Source organism: Urocitellus parryii, chromosome 4, assembly GCF_045843805.1.
Source record: "Urocitellus parryii isolate mUroPar1 chromosome 4, mUroPar1.hap1, whole genome shotgun sequence".
Classification (NCBI taxonomy): domain Eukaryota; kingdom Metazoa; phylum Chordata; class Mammalia; order Rodentia; family Sciuridae; genus Urocitellus; species Urocitellus parryii.
In genome coordinates, this window is record NC_135534.1 from 169,285,409 (window position 1) to 169,298,478 (window position 13,070).

The following is a 13,070-nucleotide window of genomic DNA, read 5'->3' on the forward strand; positions in this document are numbered from 1 at the left end:
CAATTATACTACCATTGGAACTTTAATACATTTCTATCTCTCAGAATCCAGCCATTTACTAAGATAAATTAGTAATTATATACACATATACAAATTTGTAATAATTTTATTAAAAATTTTATACATATAAATATGCATATATCCCGATCCTACAAGATATCTCTTAAGACATTTCAAGGTTAGTTTCAACAAAATCCCTAATTATGCTAGCCTATTTTCAAAGAACAATATAATACTTTTAATCATGTAATTTTCTAGGAAAAATATTCAAGACTTCTCTGTTGCAGAAAACTTAAGAGATTAGTTATGGAACAAAGGCTTACATTTTCTACCGTAAATGTAAGGATTTTATCAGGCATGAAATGTAGTCAGAACAATTTACGGTCCAGTAAAATATTACTTCAGGCAGCCTTTACAATCAGAACACAGAAGTTACCTAATTCTGTGCAGTTTTGAGAATATGTGTTTAGGATTTTATAAGCAGTGAACAATGCTTCACTCTACATAAGGTGATTCCCCCCATAACACAGACAAGAAATTCTGCACCACCAATTCCTTTATTTCATTTACTGACTCTTAATTCTAAATCAAATCATTGTGTTTTTCCATTTACAGGTATGTGCCATTGCTGCTTAATTCACATGATTTCACCACAGAGTGTAGGAAGGGCTTACACATAAACATAAGCTCAAAGCATTAGAAAAGTATTCCTCAGACTAAAAACAACATAAAATTTGTAAGAAATGTATTCTAACTGCCTACAGTTAGGTAGGAAATAGTTATTACACATTAAGGAAGTGCCAACTAGCTTTAGTTTCATCTTGTAATTGTCTTCAGTTACTAGGTATAAGACTATTTACACCATTTTTAAGAGAAGATGTTTTTGAGGAACTCTCAAACATCAGAGGCACTTGAAAGGTTTCAGCTGTGGTAACTGGCAATAGGCGCTTACTGCATTATATATCCCAGGTGGTGATTTATGTATGAAACACTTCAAATGAAGCATGAAGCTAATGGAGAAGTTTCTGCCAAGAAGCAGGTTTTGCACAGCAGTGAGTTCTGAGTGAAGGACTCTTCTAGTCCTACAGAAATATTTCACTAGACCACTATTCACCCAGTGATTGATAAGGTCGTAGAACTATACAGAGTAGGGCATTCTTAAATTTGTTCTTGGCTCATTTATTATTCTTAAGTAGTCATTAGTGTGTAAACCAGTAAACTTCAGAAGGACAGCAAGAGAAATTTATAACAATTCATTCATCGTTTTATTTTGGGTTGTGGATGATACAAAGAAGCCTACAACCTATCTGTAAGGAGTCGACTTTGATGCATCAAGCCAGCACATCTGACCTCACAAAGATGGCACCTGTTTCCAGTGAATAATATTCTTGGATTCAGGTAAGAGAGTCAGTTTCTTCCCCTGACACCAAGAAAATCTGTAGCGGAGACTACTGACAGTGTCAGTACAGATAGTAACATCATCACAGCAGTAAGTAACAAAAAATAGAACAATAAACAATAGCAAAAAAGACTTACTTATAAAGGGGGTTGACTTTATAGCACAAGGGTCTTTTTAGGACAGTCCTGATAGTGGAAAATGATGTGCTATTTTATTTTGACATATTTGTTAAAGAATGTTTTAGAATTCCTTAATTTTTAATTAAGTAACTGAGAATAGTTGGGACAACTACTTTTGAAAGGTGAATTCTGAAGGAATTGAAGTTGGCATGAAAACAGAGATGTGAATTGGAGATGAGAGAGAATTTCATATGAATTGCAGAGGTAACACCTGCAAGAAAGTGAAGGCAGGTTTCTCAGGTTGGTTTTGGGGGATCCTATTGACAGGGCTGGCAAATGTTGCCCAAATTAACCAATCATACGTTCTACTCTGGGGAAGCAGAGTGATGTGGTTCAATAAACAATCAGAAGGCCAGAATTTAGTCTTTTCTCTGCTTCCCACGGATTCTCAGTTTCTGGACAGCATTTTCCTTGAACATTTAACTTGCTACTCACATCAAGGAAATCCCCCCAAACAATCCTTTCCAACATAGAATAATGTAGACAAGGATAGGGAGCTAACTACAATTTATCATCCACAGGAAATGTGGTGTGTCTCCCACAAACACTAATGTTAATCTAAGCTTTATTATTCTGCCTCTAGTGTATAGAAGAAGCCCCTTTTATTCTCAGTTGTCACATCAAGATGAAACATTGCTTTGTTGTTGTTGTTTAGGATACCAAATTTCCTGAGATCTACAAACAAATGAAATACCATCTGGCTGAAAGGCTAACTTGGTGGAAAAACTCAAAATAATATACAGAATGGCTGAAGGAACTGAAAAGAATCGGAGGAGGCATGCAAATTGTTCTGGAAGATCTGAATAAGAATGATAAAATTTTATCTAGAAAAATTTGAGTGACATAAAGAAGAATAATATCTAAAAACTGTCTCAGAATGGGTTGGGTTTCATTAAGAGTGGGGTTGGAAAACTAACCCTAACAGGTCACCAAATTTCACCATGTTCTATATTTACATGTTGTTTATGTCTCCTTTCCGACAACAATAGCAGAGTTGAAGAGCTACAACAGAGTCTTAGAGCCCATGATAGGAATACATTAATAGTCTAACCATTCATAAAAAGTCAGCTAACCCTTGCCTAAAGAAATAGCCAGTCAATCATCTATTCATTTATTTGTTCATTTAGCAAAGATGTTTCAAGTATTAATAATGCATCCAAAGGTACCAGAATCGATACTGGCAATACATAAATAGGACAGTATATATATTTAAGAGGAGATACCAATTTCCCTGTCACCAGACATAGTTAGGTAAGCAGTAAGATAGGATTTTAGAAGACAGCAAATCAGGAAACAATTATAAAAAATTCAGTGAGTTCAAAGAATTCGAAGGTTTGTTTCAACTATAAGATTCTTTTTATTTTCCCTGGTACTGGGAATTGAAACCAGGATGCTCTACCATTGAGGTACCATCTCAGTCCTTTTTCAGTTATTTTTTAATGTTGAAATAAGGTCTCACTAAGTTGCAAAGGCTGGCCTCAAATTTGTCGTCTTCCTGGCTTAGCCTCTGGAGAAGCTGAGATTATAGGTGTGCAACATCACACCCAGCTCAACTGCAAGGTTTTTTAAAAGGAAAAACTATATGGAGGAAAATGTGTTGAACATGATAACTGGGAACATCTGGAGAAGTAGAAAGTGTGGTTCTTCAGGTATGGAGAAGAGGCAAGGTAAGTGATCAGTGAATGAAGAGTATTTACATGAACATAGAGGACAGAAGGTGGAAATACAGAAGACAAACATCTGAAAAGATGCAAAGTACCAAATTAAGGGGAGCATTCTATGCCATCTTTATTATTTTTCATGTTACTTTATAGTTAATAGGAAGCTAAAATACCTTTTTAAGAAAATCAATATAAACAAAATGAAGTTCTGGGAAGATCCATTTGACAGCGACATGTGGGATGGATTAGAGATGGAAGATAGAACAGCTATGTCCAGGCTTCAAATTAGAGGAAAGAATAGTAAGGACTGGACTGTAAGAAAGTAGAAGAAATACATGTATCTTACATGTATGTGATATTTTGGGTCCACAGCAACTTGGCTTCTGAGGAGAATAAGGAGGAGAGACTAAATGTGATTAGGAGACTGGTCCTGGGTGCCCATTTCTTTCTCAGGTCAAGAGAGGTCTCTCTTATAGGGTATGAGAGCATAGCAAACTCCATCTGGATTTGAGCCAATATCCAAGGAAGACCTACATAGGTGGTCATAGAAAGTGGTATCATTAAGAACAACTTCACTGAAGGTGATTATGACTACATAAAATGAGGTTTGAATTCTCAGGAAGGAAGCCTTCAACTTGTTAGGGACAGGTTAAAAAATAAGTCTGAAAGGGAACCGCAGAGAGAAACAAACAACTAGAAATTCATTGCACAATTTTGATTAATTTGGTAGAAATAGAGAAAACTGAGTTTTGGTGTTTTGGGGTGCCAAAGGCAACAAGACTAATTCCAGACCCAATTGGTTGGTGAATTTGGGGCTAATATACTCATGTAATTTGGAAACAGTTATGGATATGCTTGCAGGTAGCAAATCCTGTAGAACAAAGACTCTGCATAGAGAATAATTATAACTACTTTTTACTGGGAGCTCAGATGTGTCCTTTTGCAATTTGTGCTAGAATATATATGCAGTTATACCAGATGTATAAAACCATACTTACATCTGAATGGGCACCATCAAGAAGAAAAAAGAGTAACAAACTTTCCACAATTGTTTAGCTATTTATAAAGTTTCTCCATTATTCATCAATTGTAATATTGACTTTAAAGGAAAGCTTCACCCTCGCCCATAGTCTACTCAATTGTGTCTCATGCAAGTGTTAAGCTTGTATAAAGTTGATTATGTATTGACACTTAGGGAAGGATCCAGATGGACATTTATTTCCTACTTCTAACTACTCTGCTATACATACAAAAAGCCAGTCCTGCAAATTCTGAGATTTTTGGCCAAATCATTAGAATGCTGCCCTGTGAGCCAATAGACTCAAATCATCACTCAAATTTTGTATTTTTTTCTGCTTATAAGTCCACACTTTAAATTCAGTATATTATAGTGGGGATATTACAGTGGCAAGAATCAAGTCTTCAGATTCAAATGTACCTAGATTGGATCACAGTATTACCATTTACTAACAGGGAAACCTTAAGTAAGTTCCTTAACTTCCCTGAGCCTTAGTTGCTTTATCTACAAAATGGGGATTATTACACTTAGCTCAGGGTTTGTTTTGAGAATTAATTAGATAATAGCACCTGGCATTTATTAGACACAAATAAGTATTGGTTGCACTTTTTATTTAATACTGTTTCTGATTATTAAGCCATCTCAGCTGGTTTCATTTATCATCTGTGACATTTAATATATGAAAACCTTGTTAGAACATCATCATGTGTCTGGAATATATCATGCTCTTACATGGAATGATTAACATAGAAAAAACTCATTAAATATGTCTTTGCAAAACAATAGTGCTGATAAATTGTATGTTAAATGAGTTTAGCTAACTATCTGCAACACATTATGACCATCAATAGGTGCTCATTTATATTAGGGACAGAAATAACATCCACAGGGAGAGTTACCTGAAGTTCAATTAAACATGCTTTATTTTATCTATGTTGTTCATCAGCAGTATTTAAAACAAAGCCTTGACTCTCATGGGGACTCATTCACACACAGTCTGCCGCTTTCAACACCTTAAATCCTCTTATAGGAATATTATAATTCAGTTCCACAGGCCACATGGTACACTTTAACCAAAAGCAAAAAACATATAGTGCTTAATAACATCTGCTGTCCTTCCCAACAACCTCACTATGGCTCTTCAACTTGTTGTGCAACATTAGCAAGTTCCTTGACTCTGTATCTCATTTATCTAATCAGCAAAATGGACAGAGTAAAAAGTAGGATATATTTCACTGGGCTATTGTGAGGTTTGAATGAGATACTGCAAAGTGCTTAATAGATTGCAATCATTAAATACCACATCATGTTTTCTCACCTTTCTCCAAAAAGAATTTGTAGAGATCTATGACAAACTATATACACATGACAATTAGAACTAAAGGAGAAAAGGCCAGAGACCCTACTGTAAAAGATGATATTTGCAGAGGTATCTGCCACTTTGTTGTAGGACTGATCCTTCTCAATCCCTAGCATAACCAAGTTCCCTGGTTCCAAGTCCCCAAGTTAAAATTCTGCATTTGTTCCTTCACCTCTAGGTTGAAGATTATTCACCCTACCATGCATTCCAGGCCCTTCCCAGGTGACCCTTACACACTTTGCTGGCAGTGCCCACCCTTCTCTTATAAAACTGAAACACTATACCATTCCAATCTGTGATCAGAAGCTAGGTTCTCCTATGCCTCTTGTCTTTCTGTATAGCTCCTTCTTTACCTGAAATGCTTTCTCTTTCATAATCTGTTGTGAGTGGCCATACAGCTTGAGAAAAGCATAGGAAAAGAAGTCTGTGGACTCACGGAAAGAAAAACTGCAGTAAAAAGTCAACCTGTTTAGGTTGATCTTTCACCTCTATCACTGAGGTCCTTGGATTCCAAAGAGTGGGAAAGAAGTCCTCTTTAGGGAAGGAAGCAGTCCACATGGAGAAACTCCCAGGACCTGAAGTCATAAATGTAGACAGATCTGGAGGTGAATGAAAAACAGGATTGCCACCTCCAGGCACCAACCACTCAATTAATGTTGAATGTTGACTTATGCTAATAACACTTGGTAATGTAATTCTCAGTAAGAGCATCTGTACAGTATTCCAGATATTCCCAGGGGTGCTTAGAGGGAATAAGTCAAGCAGATAATATTGTGTGAAATTAATTAAACAGAGACTTCAATATAAGGAAGCTCTGTATTGGAAAATAAATCTTTGTATATGTATTTTTTTACCTCACCTGCAGTGTTTAGGATTGACTAGAATTCTTGTCACTAGAGAATTTGGGGCAGAGAAACATATGATCTTATGCTAATACAGAAGATAAAATTATAAGGTTTGAGGGCAACATTATACCTATGAGAATTCTTCTCTATATTTTCATATTTACTGATATAAAACATTACAATATAGCACGTACTAAAATTTACAAGTATTAAATTAGTGATAAAGAGTACTATATCATTGATTCCTATTTTAATTGCTATTTAAATTATTTTGGATAATTTGGAAACAGAATTTAATCATTCTTAATAATGTCATAAGCAAACCTACTACTCAAAATGAAGACTATGGAATTTACACTATGTTCTTCAATTTCAATCACGATTTCCTTCAACCCATCTCCTCAGGTGACAGATATGCCAAATTCTACATTTATTTTTTCTGTATTTTCTTTTATATAAAATAGTCCTATTGCATCTATAAGCATTAATAGAGAAAGGATCATGTGTGGGATTATGATGTTTTTAACTTCAAAACAGTGACCATGTTATTTGTAATCATGTGGATGTGTTTTTTTTTCTTCATTTAACATTTTGTTGTAATTATTGATGTTTCTACTGTGTCTGCATTTTAGTTTATTTCAATTTTACTTTATTTTCTATACTTTAATGTAATTATCCTCTGTTTTTTCCCCATTATTTTTAAAATTCAATTTAATTTTATGTTATTTGGTATTAGGGACTGATCCCAGGGATGCTTAACCACTGACCCACATCCACAGCCTTTTTATTGACTGATTGATTGATTGATTGTGGGTGCTGGGGATTGAACCCAGGAACTTGTGTATGTAAGGCAAGTACTTGACCAAGTGAGCTATATCCTCAGCCCCTTTATTGTTTTATTTTGAGATAGGGTCTTGCTAAGACCTGGCTTTGAACTTGAATACTCCTGCCTCAGCCTCCCCAGTCAATGGGATAACAGGCATGTGCTACCACACCCAGTTTTTACTTTATTTTTAAATGAATTCTTCATCACACATTACATTAATTGACTTCCACTCCTCAAATCTATGTCCTATAATATTGGTATTATCATTCCAAACTTCTAGGTTTGTCTTAGTTTATATATGCTTACTCTTTTTGTCTGCTCTTAGCTTTTTTCTTTTATCAATTTTTAAAACAACAGTTTTTAAGATTAAATAACATACATTTAAAAAACACCATATATTGGTGTATACCTGTAATTTCCCAGGTATTTAGGAAACTGAGGCCAGAGGATCATGAGTTCAATACCATCTTGGGCAACATAGTGGGATCCTCATCTCAAACAACACAAACACCTTAAATTTCTTACCATATCTCCTAAGGTTTACCTATTTTATAATTTAAAAACTTTAATTCCTAGTGTGGCTCTTTGTCAAAGTTGCAGAGGTTTTGTATTATTAAAAAAGTGCCATGTCCTCATATTTAAACAATCATCTAAACAATTTTTAATATCTGATGTTAGTATGATTATTGTTTCCATTTATTTTTCATTCAATTAATATTTAGTACGTGTCCACTACATATGATGCACTGAGTTGGACACTATGAAGGCTCTGGAGTCATATCCCTACATTCTTGAAGGGCGCCCTCTAGTGGCATGCATTTAACATGCAAAACGTACTTCTAAGCTCGGTTTTAAAAGAAGCCTTGCCTCCCTTCCTTTCTCTTGAAGATCCAGTGCTCAGATTCTACTCCTCTACCATTTATGTGACCTGATTCGCTACTTCCAGTTCCCAGTTCCCTCTATAATGTTATTAATCTCACCTGAAAGAATTTAAAACTCACTTGACTTACCTGGATTGTTTTCTCACAGCTGTTGAAAAGTGAACTCACAAATAGGCTAGTTTTATATTAAAACTCATGAATCAGAGAGGAGGGGGAAGCATTGCTGTATGCAACTTCACACCATCACTCTGAATTGAGAAATATAGAGAGAGCACAAATACTGTTATTCTTCAGAATGCTGTTTTTCTCTTCTAGGCAAATAACTGACTTTGTGACTAGGAAGAAGCTATGTGTAGCTCAGGGAAAGTTATGAAGCAGAGGGAAATGGAGTGAACAAAAGATAAATATTCAAAATATAATCTTGCCCTGGAAGTCTCAAATGTACTAAATCCTCTATGAATTGTGTTTCTTTCCATAAAAACAGGATATGATCATAGACGCATGTATGTGCATGCCCTTCATTAGCATACCTTTCCGGATACCTGCAACCAGGCTTAGCCAGGGATTCAAGAAAGCAAAAGAAAATGGATCCAGGGAGAAAAGAGCGATGACAGTTTGGATTTATTCAGAAAACCTGCGTATCCCTGGCAACTGTGTGGACTTTACTTTTAATAAAATAACTCAATTCAGTATATATCTTCTCACAGAGCATCATTAATAAAATACTATGGTTCTGAGCCTTCTGGGAACTCAAACATGATAGCAGCAGATAACTGCCTTTGAGAAGAATAACAGCAAGCATGAGTGTCTGTTTGTTTTGTTTTTGTTTTTTTCCCAAATAAGTTAGACTTTAATATTGGAAACCTTGTATATACTACAGTATCACTGACATCCTTCTGCCTGTCTATGGATCACCCGTTAGCAAAGTCGTGATGAGGGATAGTGTCTCTCTTTTAAAGGAAAAGGATACACAATGTCTTACAGAGATCAAGGGCTGCATCCACTTATCCTGCAGAATTGGCTGTGCCTTCTGACACTGATGAGCACACACAGAGGCCAGTTTTGTAGCTGGCACTTACACTAGCTGCTAAGGCACCGAGATGGAGGCAATCATGTCCGCGCATGCGCCTGTTCTGCACATTTTCTTTATAGTCTTTTCCTAAAACTGCACAGATTGTCTTCCCACTCAGTTTTTGAAAATGTTTTAAATAATAACGAAGAAAGATCAAACGCGTATACAATTTAATGCATCATTTAAAGATGAAGGACTTTTATGATACTATACCACACTGTGTTCAACTAATGAAAAATTTAAACACTTTCATAGTCTTTGGGAACAATCATGTCAATTAGCTGGTCACATCAATTACCAGAGCAGTACCTTGTGCACCATATAAGAATTTCACACATTCTTCAATCTGGGTTTCTAATTTTAAAAATAAATTCTGATAGATTCTTTATAAGATAGGTAAGGATTTCTTTGAACAACTCATGAGCATGAATGGGTAAAAAAAAGTCATTAACAAAACAATTTCAACAAAGATAAAGAGAAACATGAATTTCTTATATTTTTTATGGAAATAAGGCCACCAAACAATTTGAGTCTATAGAATATTTAAATTAATATTCAACATGTAGTAAGAATGTAAATATTATGTTGGGTATAAAGAATTATAATATGAGGACTGTGTAACTAATATCCAATTTAAGCAATAGAACGTGACCATCTCGAGTGGTATCAGCCATTACTCTTTTCCCCTAAAGGTACACACCAAATTTAGTTTTAATCATTCCCTCTGTTCTTTATAGTTTTACCACCCTGGTTAATATTCTCAAATACAAATTCTACTTTGCTTGTTTTTAAAGTTTGTGTAAGAAGACTTTTGCTTCTATCAGTGTTATGTCCCTAAAATGGAATCATTGTTTTATGGAGATGTAGTCAATTAATTTTCCCATGGTATGAAAATACCACATTTTCCCTTCTAGTCAATCACTATTTTCCCACTATTTTACTATTATAAATATTGCTGCTATTAACATTTATGCATGTTAGGGAATCCTGGGACACACAAGTAAGGCTTACCCACAAGTTTATTTCTAGGAATAGATTTCTGCCATAAGGAAATAAATACCCAACACTACATTTTCCAAATCTGTTAGTTGGAATTATGGATTTCTAAAAATGTTTGTTTGTTCCACATCTTTGTCAAAATTTGACATTATAATCCAGGTGCAATGCCACACACTTGTAATTCCAGAGACATGGGAGGCTGAGACAGGGGGATCACAAGTTCAAGGCCAGCCTCAGTAACTTAGCAAGACCCTAATCAATTTAATGAGACCCTGTTTCAAAAGTTTAAATAAATAAATAAATAAAATTTTTTAAAAAGAACTGGGAATGAGGCTCAATGGTTAAGCATTCCTGCATTTAATCACCAGTTCCAAAACCAAAACGAAAACAAAACAACTAACATTATGTCATTTTTTTTTCCAATCCTGTACCTCACTCTCTCAATGTGTCTCTTTGGTTAGTAAGGTTTTGATATATGATTCTCATCTGTGACATGCCTATTTAAATTATTTCCTTGTGTGTTTTGTGATGTTTATTTCGTGCTCATATTCCTTGAAGGTCCTGTAGGAATTATTTGATCATGCTTGGGCAAAAGGTGAATTCAACCAGATGTAATGCACATTTTTTCCAGCCATGCATTTAGAAGTTTTACCAAACGGCAACAACTTCAAACAACATTTGCCTGGAGGGTTTGTTTGGACCTCTCAAGTAGAATGAATTCAAGCTGCAAACTATACATGAAGGCCTCCTTCTGGTTTCTTTCTTTCTTTTTTATTTTGTTAAATCCACTTAATGTCAAGGTTCAAGGTAGGCAATTATTTTTGCTATTCCTTGGAGTGTAAACAGTTTATTTGTAGTTTACCTTAAAAACACAGTGCAGCCCTTTATATCCTGATTCCTGAACATGTCTCCTTCAGGCTCATATCTTTGACCAGCTGTCAGTGATTTTTTTTTTAAATCTAAATTGGTTACTCTATAACACAAAATATTAAATTGAAAAATAAACTGTTCTTTACGTTTTGAAATTGTATATTATATATGTTGCTTACCAATATGTCTAAAAGGAGCTAATTGTGAAGATGATATAATCTTAATTTCTTGTCTCCAAATATCTTTACATTTCCAGAGATTTCTAAGGAGGGGTTAGAAACTAGAGAGCAGTTTTGCCTAGGAGATGTTCTACTCTCCTCACCCATCTGGGTAGTATCCCCATCTTTTACAGAGGTTGAGACGTATGTTGTTTTAATCAGCTTTATCATTACTGTGACTAAAGGACCCATCCAGAATAACTGTAGAGGAGGAAAAGTTTATTTGAGGGCTCACAGTTTCAAAGGTCTTCGTCCATAGAAGGCCAGCTCCATTCCTTGGGGCTCCAGGCGAGGCAGGACATCATGGCAGAAGAGCGTAGTGGAGGGAAGCAGCTCATATGATGATCAGAGAGCAGAGAGAGGCTGCATTCTCCAGATACAAAACATATATCCCATAGCCAAGTCCCCAATGAACCACTTCCTCCAGCCACACCGCATCTGCTTCCAGTTACCACTCAGTTCATCCCATCAGGGATGAATTTACTGATTAGATTAAGACTATATCCCAATTATTTCTCCTCCAAACCTTCTTGTATCGTCTCACATGTGAACTCTCATAGCCAAACCATAAAATGTGCTTTCAATGAAGATTCCACAGTCCTGGCACACAGGCATCATTTCCACTACCCAGCGACTCCAGGTATCTACATCTCCACAGCCAGGACCTCTCCATGCTGCTTCACCCTAGAGGAACCAGCCATCCTCACTGAAAACCAGCCAGTGGAGCACCTCAGCTTCCCCTGTAAAGAGGAAACCTCATCTTCCACAAAGGCATCTGTAGTTAGACTATCCAGTAAATATTTAAATTCAATAGACGTCTAGGATTTTACTACTCAGTTGAATAATGTTTTTATTTTTAATTACATATTTAAATACATGCATACCACAGCTTCTGATTTGGGAGAAAATAAAATCTGAATTTAGCCCTAGCACTGTGTTTCAGATTCTATATCTCCTTTTCCCCTCGGCTGGTGTCAGGGTTTGGACTGTTGCTAAATTTCCCAGAGTTAATTTGATAAATCAAATTGTTTTCTTTTGTACTTTGAAAATACGATATGTAACAGTACAATATATTTTCTGCTTTTATTAGTATCAAACTTTGTTTTTATAGTCTGAAGAACCACCATACCAATAATATTCAACAAAATTTGTCAGTATCTACTATGTGCCAAACAATATGTCAGTGTTTTGCACATATTTTCTTTGATATTTTTGACTCTTCATGAAGTCCCAAATTTCCTGGCTAGTAAGCATGTTCTACCTCAGGTCATTGCTCTACATTTTCTGCCTTACTCTCTGTAATGCTGACACACATGGTGAGCAAATAGCTTTCCCATTGTTCAAATCCAGGAGTTGACTGCAAAATTCAACTATTTCTTTCAATACAAGAAGGTTTAGTATTGTTTGGCATATAACAAAGGAAGAACACTTTTTATTGTGAAATCTTAATTCATATCCATGAATAATGGGTATTTACCCTGAAGTCTTGAAGTATTTAATGATTATCTAGTTAAATCATTTTATGTGTGAATTTTTCAAGTCTGGATTAAAGAAATGGCCTGATTTTTTTTTTGCTTTGGTATTTATGAATAATGTCCCTTGCTCTCCTGCTATTAAAATGTTGACATATGCACACAAAATATAAACATGTTTGCTTTGAATGCTACACATAAATGAAAAAAAGGAGGAAAAATTAAAAAAAAAAAAAACTTTCACAATGGAGTTCATGAACACAGCCCTGG